Source organism: Pteropus medius, unplaced genomic scaffold (genome assembly GCF_902729225.1).
Source record: "Pteropus medius unplaced genomic scaffold, Ma_sr-lr_union100, whole genome shotgun sequence".
NCBI classification, from domain to species: domain Eukaryota; kingdom Metazoa; phylum Chordata; class Mammalia; order Chiroptera; family Pteropodidae; genus Pteropus; species Pteropus medius.
This window is the reverse complement of record NW_024340696.1, coordinates 5,795,851-5,815,617: the sequence shown is the minus strand read 5'-3', so window position 1 is coordinate 5,815,617 and position 19,767 is coordinate 5,795,851.

Genomic DNA, 19,767 nt, shown 5'->3' with positions numbered 1-19,767 from the left:
GATACAGTGAATCTTGCAGATGATCATTCTATTTGAGCAAATTCACCTATGTAGAGAAAATGTAGAATTTGTCAGGGTAGCAGTAAATTTGTGGGTAAAAAAACATAGCACACATAGGCCTGAATTCCAGGGGTTTTAGATATAGTTATATCCAAGACACGTTCAATTTCACACAGCAGATTGAGTCATTTAGCTAGTCTTGCTCAAATCTGGGGAAAGAGGGAGCAGCTAATACGAAGGCCCTATGGCGTAAATGAACTTGGTGTGTTTGAAAAAGGCCAGCTTGCCTGGAGTGGAGATAGTGATGGGGGAAACAGTAGGAGTTAAGGTTGGAAAGTCAGGCGGGGCCAGATCATATATAATCCTGAATTCAGTGGTTCAGAATTTATTCTAATTGTATCGGGAAGCCTCTGGAAGGTGTTAAGTAGGGAATTGATATGACCTGGTTTATAGTTTGACATACTCCAGTTGCTGTGAGGAAATTGGCTGTCGTAGACAGAATCAAAGCAAGGAGACTCATTAAGAGAATTTTGTGGTCTCCAGGAAAGAAATCATGATGCTTTGGATTAAGATGGTAGCTGTGACATGGTAGGGTGGATTTGGGATATATTCTGCAAGTAGAGCAAACAGGACTGCTAACATTTGGATGTCATGTTAGGGAAGGAGGAAAATGAGATGATTTTTAGTTTTTAGGCCTGATCAACTGGGTGAATGATGATAAATTAGAAGATGTGATAGGAACAGGTATGTGGGCTGAGGTGGGGAGTGGGGCATCCTTAAGAATTCTTCCTAGATCTGTTAGGTTTGTATTACTAACTTTATATCCCAGTGGCAACGCCAGTTAGATATTTGTGTCTGATGCTCAGGAGAGAGCCAGAATTGGAGATAAAATATAAACAACATCAGTACGTAGGTGGTATTTAAAAGCATGAGACTAGATCGAGTTGCTTAGGAAGAGTTTAGATAGTAAAAAGACAGGCTTTTGTATTCCAATATTTAGAAATCGAGCAGCCAATATGGATTTGGAGAAAGAGCAGCCAGTGGAGTAGAAGGAAACCCAGTAGGTTTCGATGTCGCAGAAACCACAAGTAGAGGTGTTAGAAGTGGGGAGTAGTGAACTCTGTCCAGTGCTGTTTGAGAGAGAAGAGCAGGAAAGAGCCTTCATTATTGGATTTGGTACAGTGAAGGAAGGTCATTATTGACCTCAATAGCAAACATATTGAATGCTTTCTACATGCCTGTCAGTATTCTAAGTGTTCTTATATGAGCTAATTCTTAATCCTTACAACAACCCTATGAGATAGTTACCATTATTATCTGCATTTTATAGTTGAGGAGACTGAAACACAGAAAAGTTACACTGCTTTTATACCTAATGAGTTACAGAAGAGGGATTAGAACTGAAGATGTCCAAGTCCAAGCTTAACCGTATTCTGTTTTCCTCTTGTATAGTATATATGATAAGAAAAACTGGTTTGAAACTACAGTCAAAGTCGGGCGAAGAGAGAATGCGAAGTGAGAAAGTAGACACCGTGCCTGCAAACAAGCCTTGGGAGAAGTTTTATAGTAAAGAGAAGATAAATGGGATGGGAGTTGGAAGAATACATCAAGGACATTTTCTGTTCGTTTTGCTTAAGACCGGTGATATTATACATGTTTCTTTGCTGATGTATATGATCCAGATGAAAGATGGAACTTGAAGATTTAGGAGAGACCAAAGATGGTTTTTGGAATGCATTTTGTAAAATGCAAAAAATGCTGGCTTATGTGGAAGCAAGGAAATTCTTTTTGTTTTAACAAGAGAGAACACATAGTACATAGGTTCAGATGTAGCTGGAGTGATAGCATTGGTGGTTAGAGGATGACACAGGTGGTTCTTGTCTGATAGCTGCTGGTTTCTCAATGAAGGATGAAAGGGAGGCAAGGTCATCAGCAGAAGAATAAGTTGTTGCAAGTAGAAGAGAAAAAGAAAAGGTAATAGATTTTTCTATTTTTCTAAGCATCTTGGAGAGGAGAAAACAAATTTACCAGAGAAATGAGTGGGACTGACTTGATAGGATTTGCTATTTGTTACTTTGGTCCAGAATGGAACCAAATTCTGCCATGTTTTTCACCACTTCTGGATAAAAGTTTAGCTATTTGAGTTTAGGAGGAGAGTAAGGCTTAATTAGGGATGGACAAGAAGGGCAAGTAGGATGGAAGGAGATAGGAACAAAACATTTAAAGAGTGTTTCCAAGGGAGTAATTTTAGCTTTGAAACGTGGTACTTAACAAGGGATGAGTGATGGACGGTAAGGAAGAGGCCTTTAGCTGATGCATGTTTCCAGTGCTCTTGCAGAATGTTGGGTCGTGTGTACATGAGGAAAGTTGGAGAGGTAGGAGCTTGTAGTCGGAGGGTGGTGAAGACAAGGTCCAGAGCATGGCCATGGCAGTGGGTGGCCCATATGGAGTATATTGATGGAGTTGAAGATATTAAGAAACTAAGAGGCCAGGATATTGTATTTTTCAATATGCATGTTGAAATTGCCATGAATTATTACAGAGGTAGTGGTAGAGAGAAAGATAGTGAGCTGAGTGCTAGAATTTCATTGAACCAAGGTAAGTTATTAGCTAGATGACAGTTAAAAAGAGCAGTACTGGCTAGTGTGGTCAGATGAATATTCTCCAGAAGAGCTGGGAGTTTTGAAGCAGGTAGGAGATAAAGTGGTTTGGAAGTGGTAGTGGGGGAAACACCTACCTGCTTCCTCCAAGCCCCCAGGTATAGACCCTGCAGGTGGGGTCTGCAAAGGTAGAGAGCATTGTCTGGGATCTATTGCAGACATGAAGAGCTTTAAAAAGCATTTCAGGCATGGCTTAGATGGGCAGAGATCAAGGACAGAGCCACCAGTAGTGATATTGTGGAACCATTCCAGGGAGAGGCAACAGGATCAGATGAGGACAGTAGCGATAGAGAGGAGAGGAAATGTGTGAAAAATCTATCCGAAGTAGAACTTGTAAAGAGTTGTTTTAAAGCTAATTGGTGATGGTAATATTAATGGAGAAAAAGAATACAGAAAACATATTTGGGTGTAAGAAAATGAGGGTTTTGTTGGTTTTTTTTTTTTTTCCTTTTAAATTCTTTATGAAAACAGCCATATGCAAAAAGTCAAAAAATCAAATAGTACAAAAAGTTTTTTGTTGGAAAACTGTTTTGCCTCACTTCTCACTAACCTACAATCCTGCTCCCAGGAGAATATTTACTTGTATTATTTCTTTGCTAATTTCCTGCCCACGATTACTCAGTTATTCTCTTTTCTCTTTTTCTGGAATTCATTTAAATAATTATTAGTCTCCCTAAATCAATTCTCTATTTTTTTAAGTGCTTTTTTTTCCCCTCCAATCTTTTTAAAACTTTTCCTGGTGAGAGAGACTACTTCCTGTGACATCTCTTTGATGTTATCTTCTAATTCTTGAATAAAATTTTATGGGTACCTTATTTTAAGTTTCAAGTGCTCTTTTTCTATTTATTCCTTTTTCATAGCATCCTATATTTATTTTGTGAATGTAATATATATTTCTCATCTCTAAGGACATTACATTTTTTTCTTCTTCTTAATTGGCTCTCTTTCCTCCAGGTGCCTTTCTTCGTTTTCTCTTTTTTGGTCCTCAGATATTTTTTCATCCCTGTGTGACATTTCTGTTCATAATATGAATCCCTGTCTGTTCATACTTAAGAATAGGGCAACAAAAAACTGAACGGAAGCTCTGGGCTCAGGTAGGGCTTGCCGATGGTGGATCTGGTTGTCGAGGGAACTTCCACATGCCTGGGAGTCTTCCCTTTAGGCTATTCAGTTTCCTAGAGAAAAATCTAATCTTCCTGAGGGATGGATATAAGCCAAGTGCCAATTTTCCTGAGTAGAGTCTGGGAAGGTGACTGTATATCACAGTTCATCATGTAAACTGCCACTTTACCTGTGTTTCAGTCCAGCTAGTGCATAAGTCCGATTCTCCTTGGTACATATGTCTCCATATGCTGAGCCCTTCCAAGGTTCTGTAGGCTGAATCATTCCCCCCCCGCCCCCACGCCAGTGTCTATTTTAGCATTTAGAAACCTTTAAATAGTAAAAGAAAAAGAAGGATAAAAGGCACTGGATGAAACAGCCAGTTTAAAAAGAAGATTTGCGACCATCATTGATATTCTCAGAGATGAGAAAAAGTACTATATTCATACTGTCCTAGCCCCAGTATTCTCCTCATTCATCTCTATTCACTTTCCACCTTCCAAAAATACATTAAAATCTTTAGTTATTGTATTCTCTTCTGGTTTTTGTTTTTGTTTTTCGTTTTGTTTTTGACCTCACCGCCTCAGGATTTGAAAAAAATTTTTTTTTTTTTTTTTTTTCCTTAAAAGAAATTCCTTTGCCATCATTTAGGAGAGATTGGGGAGGGAAAAGAGGTAATCATGTGTGATTAATCTGCCATGTTTAATTGGAAATCCTACATTTAGTTGTGAACATATTGACATAAGGGTGCTCGTGGAGGGTCAGGTTTGTTGCCCAGGTGAGAAATTTAGGTTAGGAATAGATACTTAAGTTTAGGTCAGGTATAGATATTTAGATATTCAGTTAAACATAATTATGGAAGCTATGGAGGTAGATAACATTTCCAAAGGGGAGTTTGAAGCATGACATTCATTCATTCAACACATACTTATCAAGTGCCTACTGTGTCCTGGCAGGGAGAAGATGGACTAGGCTGGAATACAGGGAAGGAAGCCACTGGAAGAACAGTAAGAAAGGTGGGAAGAGGATAAGAAGAGAGTGCTTCTACTATGAGAGGGAAGTTTTAAGGAAGGGAGAGTGGACTGTTTTCTATTATATCAAATGCTGCATAAGGGTTCAAATGGAATGAATGAAGCCGCCTTTGATTATTTCACTAGTATTTATTGACTTTCTAGCACTGTGCTAGATTCTGGAGGTATAGTGGTCAACAAGACTGACCCTATCTTAAACTTGATAGGCTTTACATTCCAGTGGATTTGACAGTTAAACCAGTACAAACCTTAAAGCACAAGTTCTGAGGGTATATCAAGAGGAAACTAAGCTTTTTGGGGTCAGGAAATGCTTCTAGGAGGAAGTGATTAAGCTGACTAGTTTTTAGTCACCCAAATAAACAAAACTTAGCATCTGATCATTTGGGAGGCTGGAACCTAGCTGATGGGCTTAGAACAATGGTAATTCCATGTGTAACCTTTCTTTCAAAGACCAAGGTGATAAGACAGCTTTTGGATGTCAAAAGCACTTTCAGACAGCTTGTATACATGACACATTGCTACAAAGTTACAAGGGAAATTTCTAAAGAAAATCTTGGAATTCCATGGGGAAGTAAACTTTGAAGTTTGATGCTAAGAATAGACCATCTGAGGCCCCGGGGTCTGAAGTAATACAGATGAGGCTATTTAATGAATAAATTGCTAGTGATCTAATAAGCAACTCAAAGGTTGGACTTTCACAGACTTGCCTATTCGCATACCCACGGCCCAGGTGAATAACAAAATATAGAGTAGTATCTATTACGCTAACAAATTACACTTTAGGACTTAAAACTAATTTTTCTACCTTCAAAAAAGCACAGCAAATAATATTCTAGTGTTTACTGTGCCGATTAGTATTCTAAATTAAATTCATGTGTTCGCTTGAGAAAAAATAAAATATACAAAGTTACTCTACAGCGAATATTTACCTACTGCTGTTGATAATGGCAATCTGCCTGGGAGAGAAACATTTTCAGAAAGGGCAGTGAGTGGTATCTTGAATTTCTTCTTAAAATTAGAAGGGAGTAGGATACTCAAGGAAAAATACTCAATTCTCTGTCAGTGGGAAGAATGCTATTCCTTATGTGCAGGAGGAACACTGCCCTTTTTTTCCCCCAGAAACCACAGAGCCTCCTTCTTTTCCTTTATTTCGTTAGTGTGCTTTCAGTTGGTAGAACAACTAGCACAGGAACTTGGATAAAAAGAGGCGCCTTCTCCCTTCCCACCAGCTTCATGGTCCTGGGAACCACCTGAGGGCCACAAGGGGATGGAAACGATCTTTCTTTGTCTTTGGTGGCGGCAACCCAGGGTGGCGTGGGAGAGGAATGTTTACCAAAACAACCATTCTGTCTGCAGCTCCCACTCCCTCAGCCACAGGTTTTCTCTCTCGGTGTAGGCTGAGATGCAGAGTGCCCCATAGGTAAATCTAAAAGGTATCTGTCCCAATGAAATAGAGGAGATTCTTACCAATTTCTTTAGCTGTCCAATGAAGACATTAAACTACATGATCTTGAAAGCCCCTTTCTGCTCCAAGTTTCTATTCTGAGTAGTTCACTTTTGTAGTTTTAGAATGCATTTAGGTCACTGCTTATCCCTGGTTAAGGATGGTGAGGGCCATATCCTTTTCCTCTTAGACAGTGATGTAAAAACAACCAACTTCAGGAAGGCTTCCTATTGACCAGGCCCATCTTCTACCAGGAGGCAGCCTGGCTCTGGGGAGCAGCAGACATTCTCCCAAATTTGAATACGTGCTCTGCTACCTACACGATGGGAACTAGATAAGTGTCTACCACTCTAAGCCTCAGACGCAACCAAATGCAGTGTGGTACCCTGGATGGGATCCTGGAAGAGAAATCTGAACAAAGCCGAAAGTGTAGCTAACAGTATTTTACCAATGTGATTTCTTGGTTTTGATAAATGTACCATGGTTACATCTGAGGGGAAGGTGGGTGAAAGGTATGTGGAAACTCTCAATACGACCTTTCCAACTCTTTTATAAATCAAAATTATTTTAAAATAAAAAGCTAAAAACTACGCTGCCCCTGAAATTCATACTTACAATTCAGAGGCTTTGTTTATTCTTATAAATACTGAATATTTTGTTACTCTGTTTTAACCTAACTTGTCATTCTGTAGGAGAGCATTTAGACATAGATATAAATGCTTGGAACTTATTTAAAGTAAGGGCTTCGCTCCACTTTATTTGTAGATCTTAAACAGAACAAAAGTCAAACTGAATAATAATCAAGGCTAAGGCAACCTAGGTTATGAATGTGCACAGATGGCTACATTTCATTCGACATAATGTTTTACAGATCAGAGAAAAACTCGTGTTTGGAAAATTCCCAATAGAACGTCATAGAGAAAAATATAATTTCAGATTAAACATGTAAAAGAGAACTGTAATTTCGCAGGGGGAAACTCATTGGGGGAAATTCAGCCTGTTTTTTATGTCATAGTGTCTTCTATTAAAAATATATTCATATATATTTTATATATATATTCAAGTAAAACAATTTTTTTTTTTTTACTTAAACCATCTCTAAGAATTTGAAATCATGAAATAATATGGCTTATAGGCTATTAAAATATTCCAATTTAAATTAGGATGGGCACTGCCAGAATTTATAAATTGGTGGTCCATGAGCTGTATTTAACCCTGGGGTATGTTTTCATTGTCTAGCACAATTTAAATTTTTTTAATTAGTTGTCACTATTTAAAATAGTGAGTTTTTACATGAAGGTCTGAGTTTCCATTTCTCTCTTACACAGTAAAATCTGACGGCACTGAGCATACCGTCTGACATGACAGCACTTGGCAAGGACGGGAGGTAGTAGATGTCTGTTATAAGGTGTGTCCTTTCCAGTTGGCCATACTTCCTTTGTTGTTGTATCTAGATTTTTAAAAATTGAGGTGAAATTCAAATAACATAAAATTAACCATTTCAAAGTGAATAATTCAGTGGCATATAATACAGTTACAATGTTGTGCAACCATCACCTCCATCTAGTTCCAAAGCTTTTCATCACCCCAAAATAAAACTCCATTCCAAATAAGCAGTTACTCCCCATTCTCCCTCCCATAGCCCCCAGCAACCACCAATGTGCTTGCTTTCTTTTGGATTTGCCTATTCTGGATATTTCGTATAAATGGGATCACAATATTGACCGTTTGTGTCTGGCTTCCTTCACTCAGCATACTGTTTTCAGGGTTCATCATTGTCGTAGCATTCATCAGTGCTTTTTATGGCTAAATAATGTTTTGTTGTATGGATATACTATATTTTGTTTATAGATTTGTTGTGGATGTTTGGTGGTTTCTACCTTTTGACTATTACGAATAGTACTATTATGATCATTTATGTACCAGATTTTGTTTAAACAAATATCATATTTTTGATGTTTTCTATGGACATTGCACTTGTTTCAGCCACAGTTCTTACACTGCCCCCCACACTGGCCTGCTCTACTCACTTGCTTTCTCATCCTGTCCCATCAGCTTTTGTATTTACCACTTTCTGGTTCATGTCATAGGGTTGGGTCTTTCTATTTCCCCTCCATTCCTTCAGTTTCTTCCAGCACAAAACTTGAACTGATTAATGAAAAGTTTTCCTCATTTTTCTAAAAATTTACCTCTATGCTAGATTTCTGGGTCTTTTCTCCCTCAATTTTGGTCATTCTCTGATAAATACTGATTATGGATGAGGGTTTTTATTTTTCTCCTAGTTTTGACATTAAAACATTGGACAGTTTAAGAAGATCTAAAATTGGGGCCAGAGTTTTGCCCCTTTTATAGTAAGAAGGGACTTTATATACACATCTGGGTTTAATTATAGTTGGCATTTCTGAACTCAGACGAAATATGCATTGCTGAGGTGTCATGAGTTTCTGGCAGTCCATGAGTATAATTACTCAAATGTATAGTCACTCCTCTGGCTTTCTTTAACTTGGCCTCAAGGTCGGTGTTACCTCCCTTATCCTGCCCCCACGCTCCTGGGAATACCTCTTTTTCACTTCAATCCCTATCAATGTTCCCTCTGATTCCCCCTTATTTGCCATTTAATCATTTACTCTAAGTAATATGACTTAACTTCTTTATGGTTGTATCTTGCCTCCCAAACTAGATTATAAAGCCCCGCTGAAAGAAATCTAGTTTTGTTTATTCTTTATATGCTTCAGTGCAGAGCATATGTAATAGGCATGCAATAAATATTTGAACTAGTGACTCACCAAATCAAAGAAATGCTCCTTTAAGTATACCTAACTTCTCAGGATCATTCAGTTGAGCAAGTTTAAAAGTGTTCAAATTCATTTTTTAGTATAATACTCATCATTAAGTTATAGAAACTAAATTGTTTAATTAATGTATTAGTATAAGTTGGTGATTCTAAAAATGTATGTTGCAAACCACTTGCATCAGAATTGCCTGTGATATTGGTTAAAAATGGAGATCCTTGAATCTCATCCCTGAATTTATACACTAATACAGTCTGATGGTTTAGCCCGGGAATCTGAATTTTAAAAAGCTCTCCTGGAGTTTTATGTCCTTTAAATTTTGAGAACCAATGTCATTGAGAAGATGATACCTTTCATTCGGAATAAATAACTCAGGTAGATTGGAAGTTCAACTTAAGTTGGTATATGGGTACAATAAATAATGGAATTGTATGTTTAATGAATGATAATTTTAATCTGATGATTTGAGAAGTTAAGTTTTTTAACACAAGTCTACCAAAGAATGTTACCAATGTATCGTTTTAAGGGCATGGAATTAAAATCCTAGAAATTTACCAAATCCCAACTAACCTGAGAAATGCTGAGGTGAAACAGAATAAAATCATTGAGAAACACCACTGTATATGATTAACACTTAAGTTACTCCTGGCTCATAATTGGTTAATGAAATGCTACTCTTTCAAAAGCTGAAAATGCAGTTGAAAAATTACTGCATGACACCCTCCAAGTTATAGTTAGCATTTATTGATATTTTAAAAATCCTGCATCATTTATTGCTATTGTGAAGAAGTTCTGGAATGTGTTGAGCAGAGGTTTTTCAAGGTATTGCCTTCAGATAATGCTGACTTTATCTGTGTCCTAGGAGTTAAACAAACAAACCATTAATAAGTAATCCAGCACTATAATGAACCAATCACCAAACTAAAGTGACAGAGTATATTGCTTGATGGTAGCAAGTAATCAAAATGAAACAAGTCTGTTAAACGTAGATAATATAAGGGAATAAGGGTAAGCCATTGAGCAAGCATTTTTTGTTAGAAAAATCAAGAGTTTTCTGGCTGTGTTTTTTATCTGCGTTACAACGTTTTCCTCTCTCTTGACCTTTTGACATTTTGCACTTTAAAAAATTTTTTAAATATATTTTTTTAATTTTCCAATTACAGTTGACATACCATTCTGTACTTCTTAAACATATTACTTTATGTAGGCCCTGTTTGGGTAGCAATAGTGTCTTTCATTTATTCTGCAAAGATGCTTACAATATATTTTTCTTGTGGGATTATATTTAATTCTTCTCTACAGATGAATTATTCACTGTGATTTGGCAGAAGCAGAGCTTCTTTCAACCTCAAGCTAATAAAATGGAGCTGTCATTTACACAGACCTAAATATGTACCAAGGCTGAGTGGCTTGTCACACCATCGCATTTAACCCTCACTAGAATCAACTTGTGTGGAAAGGAAAATTAGGGGACAGAGTGTAGTAACCGATTTAAGATCATCCAATATCTGGGTTTTTTTTTGGTTTTTTGTTTTGTTTTGTTTTGTTTATATCGTGTGGCCCTGTTGTCAGGAGAAGGGAGGCTTTTCCACTCCCAAACTCAATTTTCTCCCTCGCCTTATGGACGACATAAAGCTACAAACATTTGCATGCTGAAAAAAGGAAGGTCTACTTAAGTCGGTAGTCTGGCAAATCAAGTCTTAACTCCTGTTAGAACTGAAAGCAGAGCTGGGGACAAGTTCAAGGTTGAGAATCTGGATTGCTTTTCCTGGTACTTTGAGTAAAACAGCGTGACCTTATTATTTTGTTTCTATTTCCAATCCCAAGAACTCCAAGTATACCCAGAATCAAAATAAATATAAATAACACTTTCCAAAATCAAATAAGTGATTTTGGATTATCTGGGTCACTGGGTCCTCTCCACTAATATGTTTAATCTAGAGCTGGTGATAGATACCACATATGATAAGCTATTCTTTGATGAAAAAATGTGATGTGTAATTCCTTGTAGGAGTTTTTGTTTTTACAAGTTTTGGTTATGACATGCCTATTTTTGAAGAATGCCCCATTCAGTCCTCTGAATTATAGAATGTCATTTGAAATGCTTAGATATTTAAGGAAAGGAAGACTAAGTCATGTTTCAGAAAAAGAAGAGTCCACCTGGGAGTAACAACTTATGACAGACTGGACAACATAAAATATAAACTATGGCTGTTGGAATAACAAGTTAGCAGTCATAAACTAGACTCCCATCAAAATGAAACATTCACCCTTTCCCTGTGCCCCTACTTTATTCTTTACATACAACTTTCATAATGCACTTGTCAGGCCAGTTGCTAAATTTACATTTGTATGCTGACCATGAGGACCGTTTGGGCTTCCAAGTTGGTCAAGTTGAAGTGCTTTGAAGCTAGTAATCTGCTGAATTAGCTGACTTCTTTCATGATATTCCAGAACAAACAGATCCCCTTTAAAAAATTCCCACTTTTGTTATTTCAGGTGGTTTGAGTCTGTTATTTTCACATAAAGATGTTAGGGTTCTTCCAAGAGAGGTTCAAAGAGAAATTTAGAAAGAAAATGTTAAGCAGATTAAAAGGACCTTTAGTATAATGATCATGTCACTGGCTAAAAGATGAGATTAAAATTGGTATAGCCAGTCATGTTTTTTTCTTAACTTGCATAGAAAGTCTTAAGGTAGCCCTAAATTTTACAAAGGAATTTCATCACTAGGAAAAGTGTCAGAATAATAATATTTATTGAGTGCTTGCTTTAACAATTTTGGAAGTAGGTATTATTATTATCCCCATTTTACAGATGAGGAAGCATACAGGGAGTGAGGCCATATGCTTAAAGTAAGAATGAAAAGTTATTAGATCGAGGAGGCAGTGTGACATAATATGGAGCATGGACTTCAAAATCATGGAGAAATGGGCTCAAATTCCAGCTGTGATGCTTATTTGTTTTTTGAGCACATTTCTTAGCCTCCAGATCTCAACATCCTCATCTGTAAAATGGGATTATAATATTTGCTCAAAGGATGGTTTTGAGTATTTAAATAATAGTAAATAATACTGAACATTTATTGAGTGTTTACAATGCGCTAGGCATTATTCTAAGCACTTTATGTTCATCTAATTTTTACAACGACTCCATTAGGTACTTTTATTATCTCCATTTTTATTCTCAAGAAAACAGTGTAAAGAAGCTGACTTGCTTATTAATAGTAGAACTGGGTTTCAAAATACCTAGCGTGACTGACAAGTAATAGGATAGGCATTGATAATAGTAACCACATTATTGATACCTAGAGAAAGGGAAATGTTTGAAATATATCGGAATAACAGTAATTCTCCCCTTTTTCATGATGCCTTTACCAATAAATATTGGAGAATGACAAGAGAAGAAAAAATACCAGGTTCTTGGTGCCTATTTAAGGTGATCTAAACCTGTGCCTCAGAGTAAAATCAAAAAGGAATAAACTAATTTTTAGCAAATTTAATTTCAACCTTATTGCATGATTTACATTTAAACAATTGCTGCTGCTTTTTCATCATTGGGACCAGTCAAATAGTTGTACCTAGGCAAAATATGAAGAGCAATAGACGATCATATCTAGATCTGTATCTGCATATTTGTGCATAACCAGGTTTTGTTGTCACCTAAGTGAATTTAGTCTGAATCCTAAAATTATGTTTTGCAACTTTTTCTTTTGCACATTTTGTTATCTTTTCTGACTATGAATGGTTGCTATGTGAGTTTACTTTTAAAATATAGTCAGTCCTCCAAGCCCAATTTTCTCTTTACCTCTCCTGTATCGCCAGCCCTATTCATGGCCCTAGCGTGCACACACACACACACACACACACACACACACACACACGCAGCACTAGAGTTATAGAAACTATAGCTTTTAAAACTCCCATCATTAAGCATAAAAAGGCCAAGGAATTTTTGGGACCAGTATGCTGGAGCCAAAAGGTTTATCACATTCTAAAAAAGAATCTTTGGTATTAATGGAGAAACCAGAACCAATTGTAAAGCATAATTACTGCACAAATATGCAGTACGTGTGAAGCTGTGATCATTCCTTTAATCTCTCACTCCAGAGAAAACCTAGACAGTGTGCCGTTGTTTAAATTCCCATACACACTCCTCCTATATCCTGCTAAAACATTGCTTTGTTTATACATACAGTTGTATGAAATGCAAGCAAACACCCAAGCTCAACTTCTTGGAAATATGGTTTGAGTTCTCGAAGGAGATTCAGAGTTTTGGCTCCTCATACAGGTTAAAAAAAAAAAAAAAAAAAGGCGGCTTACATAGCTAGCTTTATGGCTCCAGTTTCAACAACCAAATGGTCTTGTGCAAATAAATGACTACCTTCCACACCCAGCAATAACTACCACTTCAAGAGGCTATGTAGTGAATTCATTCTTAGGAAGGAAACCCCCATTTTTTACATTTGTGAAACTAATTTCCAAGCAGTGTCTTAAAGGTATCTTAGATGTCTTCCTACTGTTTGAGGATTTCTGTAACATTCATAACCTTTCTTTTGATGCTTTGTGACACAATTACACAATAATAATAATAATAGCTAAAACTAGTGGGGAATACTATGTTCTGAGCACCTTGCAAAACCCTTTATGAGCGCAGCTCACAGAATTCATTTAACACCTCCACTGGGTAGGTGCTGTTATACTCATTTTACTGGTGACTTTTTGTCTGTATAAAATTGGTTAAAACGCTGTTACCCAACTCTTCCGTTTTTAGAGAAAACATTCTTTCTTGAAAGTCATAATTGTTATGATTTACTTATTAATTTCTCCTTAATTTTCATAAAACATTTTTATCTATAACTGAGACATATTATGAGCTAGGAACTCCCACTATACTATTTGCTGGGAATACAGTGATCAATAGGGTATTTTCCCCATCTTCAGAGCTCATATATAGGAGGGAAGGCAAAATATACACAAAAATTAGTGCATAATAAATTCAGTGATAGAAATATGTAAGTTATAGAGATAGCAGAGAGGAGGAAATGTAGATATTAAAGAAGCATATCCAAAGAAACTCTAGATGAGCTATTATGTGAATTAGAAATTAAAGGACAAAAAGAGTTAATCAGATCAGCAAAAGGAAAAGGCATCCCACAGAGAGCAAGCAACATGTGCAAAGGCATAGAGGCATGAAAACACTTGATACATGATATAAATAACCAAGTATATCATATATATATATTATTAGCAATAAAGTTCAAAATGGAAGGGAGGGAAAAGAAGGTAGGTATCTGATTGTGAAGGGCCAAGGAAGCAGTAGTAAGGGGTTTAGACTTTATTCCATAGATAATGAGCTTGTGTAGGGTCTTCAGTGGTTGAGAGACAAGGACGGCTTATGTTTTGGAAAACTCAATACAATATAATAGTCACTCTAAGCAAAAAACACTTGAGGCCTTGAAGTTAGATTCAGATAGTATGTAGTGAGAGGTGAGGGAAGATTTGAGAGATATTTAGGGGTCAAAATCAGGATATTTTTTTGATGTATCGGGCAAGAGAAAAGAATCTAGCATGACAGGTTTTAGAGTTGGGAGAGGTATTACCTACATCTAGACTCGGTGTTGGTAACATTCACCCTTTCTCCAGAGTAACAGAGGCTGAAACAGTTTTACTTCTCTCCCTTAAAAGAAGTCCAGAGGTAGATAGATGGTTTAAACTGATATGGCTTCATAGGGTCAGTAAGAACTAATGCCCATACTATCTGCTTTATTCTCTCACTGCATAGCTTCCAACCTCAAAGTCACCTCTTGTTCCAAGATGAATGCTTGAGCTCTGGTCATCCAACATTATGTCCATGCTGCAGGACAGAAGATGGAAGAAAGACAGAAGCATAGAGATGGGCCCTCCCCAGCTGAATTCTGGGCAGCATTGTGTCAGATAAAAATGGGGTTTTTATTGTGGAGGCAGGTAGAGAGGAAGAATGATTCTGGCATCTACTAGTATATGGTTCATGAGACCCGGTGAAAGATGATGCCACAAAGAGAAAATCAAGGAAAAAATCTTTTGCAGAGTAATGAAAAGAAATAAACAGGAAGAGGATCCGGTGAGAAGGAATGATTGGGGAGGAAGAAGTAGAATGAGAAAGTGATGAAGCCAACGAGAGAAAAAGTGTCAGAGATTACATAAGAAATAAATGTCCATTAGATGTGGTAGGTGGAGGTCATTACTGTTGGTTTTCTAAAGACCAGTTTTATTGGAGATGTGGAGGCAGACAGAAAGATTAGAAAACAGAGACGAGTATAGACAACACCTTTTAAAAATGTGGTAGGTCTGAGAGAAGGCTGTAGCTAAGAGAGAGAATCCAGGATTCAGCGAGTGTTTAAAGATGACAGATACTTGAATATGTTATTGGATGGTGAGAAGGAGCATGTAGAAAAGAGGAGGACGAAGATACACATCAGAGTCCTGATTCCGTCAGCATGTCAGGATAGACATCCTGAAATTGAGACAGCTAAAATTAAGGAGTAAAATTAAAAATATATATATATTGCTGAATTGCCATGAAATGAAGGAATCTACAAATACCTAAAACTGTGAAAGAAGGACCCCTGCCTGGGTGATAATCCAGCACCAGAGCGGGCTTCTGCTCTGAGTTTTTCTGAACCCTGGAGAAGCTGAGTTTCTCTTTTGAAGGCTGCCTTGAACATGGGGTACTAGACCTAACACTGAGGTCCTGCCCGTGCAGCATTCTCAGTAGAAGAAACAAGCTTGAAGTTAGGACTCCAAAAGGTAAAGACTTCATCTACAGGTGAACAAGAAAGGACCCTTGCCATGCAGAAGAAGGCAGAACGAAAGCTTCCCTCTCTCAACGGTGGTGACGAATGGAGGTGGAGAATACCACCTGAGAATTTGTAAGTACACACTTGTCTGTACGGCGCAAGTGAGGAATTTAATTTTAAAGTGGTTCTTAACTGATGGTGTTTCCAAGTTACTGACAAAAGCAAATATGATTTTTTTTTTTTCTGAAGGAAATCAGCTCTAAAACAAACCTCAATTATCCCCAAAGTTCTAGGAAAAATTTGCACTCACAGTTAAAAGTCACAAAATACATGAGGACACAATTTAAGACTTTTGCTTCCAGCCAAGACAGAGTAACAGGGACCTACCTCATTTCTGTTAAGGAGAACAAGGTATGGAAGGACTTGCTTTAACAAGATTTAGGACTCATTATAAAGCTATAATGATTAAGACATTATACTGACCCACAGGTAGACAAATAGATCTGTGGATCAGAATAGAGAGCCTAGAAATAAACCCATTGATGCATGCAAGTTTGATTCATGATGAGATCATTGCAATCACTGAAGAAAAAGATCAACTATTCAATAAATGGTGCTGGCACAATCCATGTAGTGTAAAAAAATGAAACTGGGTACCTACCTTATACCATATATGAAAATCAATTTTTGGTGGATGAAAGACTTTACCCTGTGCATAAGCACAGAGCTTTTAGAAGACTATGTAGTTTAATACAATCTCTTGATACAGAAGGAGTTCTTAAGACTTTCAACAAATAAAATGCAAATTATAGAGGAAAAGATTGATAAATTAATCTAATATACATAACTTCAGTTTATCAAAACACATAATAAAGTCAAAAGTCAAGACATTAAGTAAAAGATATTTTTAACTCATTTCCAACAAGGGATCAACACCTCAAAAATATTAATAACTTATGAATATGTCAGATGTAGATATCCTAACAGAAAAATTGCCAAATATATAGATAGGGGTTTCATAGAAGAGGAAACACAAATGGCCAATAAATAGGAAAATATACTCCATCTCATTAGCAACCATGGAAAGTCAAATTCAAACTAAGAGCTACCATGTAATATTAACAAATTGGAAAAAAAAATTTAATTTGTCTCAAGTTATCAAGGCCATAGAGCAATATAACTTACATGACCTTTTGGTGGATGTAGAAATTGAGAGAGTCGCACTGGAACATGGTTTATAATTACCTAAGCAAGTTAAAACATGCATATACTTTGCAACCCAGCAATGTTACTCATAGGTATGTATCCTAAAGCTGTTCTGATTTTTTTTTTTTTGATTGGGATCGGATCACACTGGTGAGTGAAATAGCTTTTTTTTTTTAAATAGATGAGAACAGGATATGCTAGAAATAGAACAGAATAGAAATATAAACAATCAGAATATATATAATGTTATATATTTTTTGTTAAATTTTTGGATTGCTAATAGTAGGGTTTCATATTATTCTGTTAATCATTTTGAGTTGTATTATAAAATGTATTTCATATTATGAGTTGTGTTTAAAAAGCTTTGAAAGCCATTACCCTAAAGATATCCTTTATATGCACTAGAACACAATTACAAGTATTAATTGTTAATAGTATTGCTTATAATAACAAAAAACTGAAAACAACTCAAATATCCAACAGCAGTTGCATGATAAATAAATTGTGGATTAGTCATGTAATGGAATATTCTACAGAAATAAAAACGAAGGAACCTTGTATATTAGTCATGAAATAAAATATTCAACAGAAGTGAAAATAAAGGCACTACCACTATATACACCCCAAATGGGTTAATCTCAAAGCATAATATTGACTAAAATAAGTGAGTCACAGCATATAAATCAGTATGATTCCATTTACTTAAAATTAAAAACTGAGCATAAGTAAATATGTTGCTTAAATCTACATACATAGGTGTTAAAACTATAAAGAAAGGCCAGAGCTTACTCTTGAGTGGGCGGGAGAGACAATACAGATACATACAAAGTCTGTTTGAAGGTGCCAATAGCACTGTATTACCCTGGGTGATAAGCATACATATGTTTGTATTTTTATTATTATTTAATCTAAACACATATGTTTATATGCACAGTTTAAAATAACTAAGGTAGATTCAAGCAAGAGAGAAGTTAATTAAGATCCTTGAGGCAATGCATCAGGATGGGCTTCAGAACAAGCAAATGGACATTTCTTAAACAGAAAGAAGGGCAACACATCCTCTGAATGAAGAGCTGGAAGAGGCAAGGTAGGAGCAAAGGCAGGTGTGCTTTCAGGGGTGTGTTCTGAGTGGGAAGATACAGTGAGAAGCTTGAGGGAGTTGTCTGATTGGTTCTTTCTTCATGGATGTAGAAGGTGAGGGAGTGCTGAGAATGAAGGGATCAGTTTGGGTAGAAGGCGTGGGGAGGGTAGCAAAGACTTAGAATTTCACGGTGGAGCAAAGATGTCACCAATGACACCTGGAGGTGATTTTCATGGTTACCTAGGAGAAGTTTTTTATATTTTCATAGTTATGAGTTTATTTTAATGCAAATGTTTTTTTTTAATTTTAATAGATTTTAAATTTTATTATAAATTAGGGAAAATGAGTATAATGAAATATTTCTTGGAGATTATTTATGAAGCAAAAGTGCTGTTTAAAAACTGAATTAATTTGAAGAAAGGTATTCAGTAAGTAGCTCAGGTGCTACTTTTTAAAAATTTTCTTTTATTAGTTTCAGGTATACAGTACATCAGTTAGAGATTTATTATAGTTCATAAAACGATCCCTCTAACTGCTCTTTCTCTCCTCTGGCTCTCCACCATCTGGCTAGAGATAGTAGTTGATAGATGGTTCCCGGGGATGGGGAGCACAACACAGGGAATGCAGTCTCCTCTGACTGCATTCCCTGTGTTGTGCTCCCCATCCCCGGGACCATCTATCAACTACTAATTTGTACTTCTTTAACCCTTCACCCATTTCTCCCAGACCTCCAATCCTCCTCCCCTCTGGCCATCACCAGATTGTCCTCTATATTTGTGAGTCTGTTTTTGATTAGTTTGTTCTTTATGTCTCTTAGATTCCACATACAAGTGAAATCATATAGAATTTATTTTTCTCTGTCTGACTTATTTCACTCAGCATAATAACCTCTAGGTCCATCCATGTCATTGAAAAATGGTAGGATTTCATTTTTTTTAATGGCTGAGTAATATTCCATTGTATATATGAACCATAACTTCTTTATCCCATTGTCTGTTGATGAGCATTTAGGTTGCTTCCATATCTTGGCTATTGTAAATTGTGCTGCCATGAACATAGGGGTGCATAGATCTTTACGAATTATTGTTTTGGTTTTCTTTGGATAAATACCCAGAAGTGCAATTGCTGGGTCCATTTTTAATTTTTTGAGAAACCTCTAGACTGTTTTCCATAGTGGCTGTACCAATTTGCAATCCCACCAACAGTGTATGAGGCTTCCCTTTTCTCCACATCCTCGCCAATACTTGTTCTTTCATTTATTGATGATAGCCATTCTGACAGATACGAGGTGATATCTCATTGTGATTTTAAATTTCATTTCTCTGATGATTCGTGACCTCGAGCATCTTTTCATATGTCTATTGGCCATCTGTATTTCCTCTTTGGAGAAGTATCTTATTCAGGTCTTCTGTCCATTTTTTAATAGGATTTTTTTTATTATTGAGTTGTGCTCAGGTGCTACTTTGATACAGTAAACATCCCAAAGGCAATGCTCAAAATTTTGGGAAACTTTGATACATAAAATATCCAGTAGGGCGATTGGGAAAAGAGGCACACCATGAGTGAAAAGACTGGTGAGTAGTGCTAAGACCCCAACTGTACCCAAAAGCACGGCTTTGCAGGGGCTCAGACCTCAACTCTTCATTGAGAAGCTCCTGTGCTTTCATGGGGATGTTG